Source organism: Bidens hawaiensis, unplaced genomic scaffold, assembly GCF_021521415.1.
Source record: "Bidens hawaiensis isolate Kalapana, Puna unplaced genomic scaffold, B.hawaiensis_p1.1 tig00069230_1, whole genome shotgun sequence".
NCBI classification, from domain to species: domain Eukaryota; kingdom Viridiplantae; phylum Streptophyta; class Magnoliopsida; order Asterales; family Asteraceae; genus Bidens; species Bidens hawaiensis.
The window spans coordinates 49,685-52,752 of record NW_027502219.1 but is presented as its reverse complement, the minus strand read 5'-3'; the positions used below and the strand labels follow the sequence as shown (position 1 = coordinate 52,752).

At 45.6% G+C, this 3,068-nt stretch overlaps 1 pseudogene; it reads right to left on the bottom strand.

The window, feature by feature from the left end:
* Positions 1–2,129: 2,129 nt before the first annotated feature.
* LOC143605375 (protein trichome birefringence-like 45 pseudogene) lies at positions 2,130–2,564 on the bottom strand (annotated as a pseudogene).
* Between the last annotated feature and the right edge of the window lie 504 nt (positions 2,565–3,068).

Below are 3,068 nucleotides of genomic sequence, written 5' to 3'. Positions count from 1 at the left end.
AAGGTTTTAGAGAAGTCACGTGGGTTTCCACCCGCGTTTTTTGGTTTGAAGGTTTCTCCAAAATTCCTTCTCGGTTGGAAGTCTGTTTCCTTACGCTTCCCTTTCGCCCTATGGCGAGGGTTTGCGTCGGTGTCGGATTCCTCCGAATCATCGTCCAAGTATTCGCACTCATTGCTCATGTTGAGCTGTTGAGTGCTTCCGAATTCGTCAGCCTGTTGGAGTGAACGCAAGCGTTCATCCAACTCAGCTTGGAATTCCTTCTGACGTGCTTCGGCCCACGCTTTAACTTGATCGAGTGTTCGGGGGAGCCTCGTCTGTTGTCTCTCCAACTGGGTATTGGTGAATCCCAGTGAAGGATTGTTTACTGCACTTGCCCCGGCTCGGGTAACCGGGGTAGTGTTCGTAAAATTTACTGCACTTGCCCCGGCTTGAGTAACCGGGGTAGTGTTCGTAAAATTTGTGTGCTCGCCGGTGTTCCTCCAGTAGCTGGGGTTGTGATTACCGGGATTTCTTGGTCACCCGCTGGCTTTGGCAACGGAGTAACCTTAACCATCTTTCCAGAAATTTGAAAAAACTGAATGAATTAGTTCTAGCTTTTATGCACGGATGGCGCCAATGAAGAAACACTAATTGACCCCGGCCAGATTACGGATAATCTGGGGGTTAAATAGATGTTTCCCACAAGGGGTTATGTCCGGCAAAGATGGTTCTTCTGGTGACTTGCAAAACAGACACCGTGAGCTCGTCACTTAGAAGGGGGGTACCTCCTTGTGACCACCATCCGGCGTGAGAATCAGACTAGATTGCTCTTGAATATAAGTGTATATTAAGAGATTGCTAGAAAAGATAAGATGTGATAAGGTAATGTAATGTGTCCATACCATTCCAAGGTGTTGGAGTATTTATAGCCGAAGGTAGGTTTCCAAGCAGGTACAGCCGGCTGAATAGTATTCCTGTTCTGCCAACTGTGGGCTACGCACGTGCCATGCTGGTGGTTGGTGGGTAGGCAGCGGCTGATAGTGACCAGGCCGGCTGTGTACTATTCCTGTTTCACCAACTGCAGGCTATGCACGTCCTCCGACAGGTTGGTGAGTAGGCAGCGGCTGATAGTGACATACAGTACAAGAGCGTGCTACTCGTCATACTGTTGTCAGTGAGCTGTCGTATCTTTGGTCAGATCTTTTGTCCATACCTCGTCAGGTACAGTACAAAAGATCCTCCAGTATCGTACGGACTGGCTCATTTGTGCGGGAGTGTTCCCGGCTTTGTGCGGGAGTGTTCCCGGCTTGCTCACTCCTTCAGGTGACATTACTGAATTATTTAAGAGTTAAGTACATTGTGCGTGTAGCCTTGCTGCGCGGGTAGCCTTCCCTGATGGCTAGTATCCGTTGCTGCGGGAACAGGCAGAGTACGTCGACCATTGGGAGGCTTTTCCTGCGGGAACAGCTTGCGTACTGCGCGTAAGGACGTCACGTCTCTGAGCATGGTGGGTCCTGCGGATCCAGTTGGTTTATGCGCAGACGTCTCTTCAAGGTGAGTCTTGCGAGTTTAGCCTTTGCGCAGACGTCTCTGTTGAAGGTGAGTCTTGCGGGTTCAACTGCACAGACGTCCCTCTTTGAGGTGAGTCTTGCGGGTCCAACTGGGCTCTGCTGGGACCTACCTCTTCAGTGTCCATTAGTGTATTTAGTTCATGATTTTGCACGTCCATTTTTGTAGCCATTATTTGAGTGATCGATGTTTAAGCATATAAGCACTTGATTAGTTGCATGTAAATTATATGCAGTACGTTTAAGGAAGAGGAATAACACGATCCTTGAGCTTGTTCAAGCTAATTATAAAATCACTTGAATTTAGATATGTTTAGTTATTTAGTGCGTAACTTTACTTTCTCATTAGTATATATCTGTCTAACACGTTAACATTTATTTAAATATATAAATTTTCGACTTTAGAGTGTAATATTATTAGAATCTCGTAAATGGTTACATAACAAAATCTATGTATTATCGACGCGCGTAGAATTTTAATTTTTATCACCGATGTTCCTATTGTCAGGTTGTTCCGAGTGTTATGCTAGACTTATTGTGATTAAACTTAACAACTTCTAATCGAGTTGAAAATGGGTTGGCCTAAGAGAACAAAGCCGCGCAGAGGAGCTGATTCCATGTATCGGGCAACCCGGGCAGACACCAATGGGTGCAGTAAGGGGTGCCATTGGGATCGGCCTTTTGACCCGTGCTCATGTCCCCACTGTAGATCGACGGGTGTGCATCTTTTCTCATTGCCGATAGGGTCATGACGTCAATCAAGTAGACCGGGGTTTGCATTTCTGTTAGCACCGTGCCCACTACCTTCGTCTCGTTCGTGTTCACCTCAGGGAATCCTGATGCGATCACTGGTGCTATCTCGCCATAGCAGCTCTTGGTGGTTGCCGGTGCATTCCATTTTGATGGGCTGCAAATGAATGAAACCACATTAGGTTAATTTTGGTAATAGTGATAAAAAATAACATACTTTTTTTGGAAAAATAGACTAGGTAGATTTGTATTTATGTACGTATACATTACAATAAAACTAAATTGTGCATCCCTAAATAAAAGAATAATCTGTGTTATCTAAACATCACATGTTATAAACATACAGACATCACATGACAGAGGTATCAAAACACAAACCAAACATCCCATGATATCATGTGGCATGACAGATTAAACTAGCGAGGGTTCATACATGTAGTGAGTAGGCGAGAATGACCGAAAAAAAACTCTTGTTCTAGCGGTGTCTATATTAGAATCAACCCATCGGCCCCACGTCCTCACCGCAGTTTCCATCGCAACCATACGATCCATATCCTGGTATAGCGACCCGCCTGACTCCATCACGTCCCACCTGCACCGTATATTATAAACCCACTCTTTAATCAAATGCACTTGGGAAGATATAAAATGACAATACTAAGTACCCTTGGCTATCCCCCGTATGAATCCACCACTGACCGGTGTTAAACAACAGAACATCGGCGCCCATCCACGCCTGTGCGTTTTCCGATATGTCTTCTAGTTTAAGGA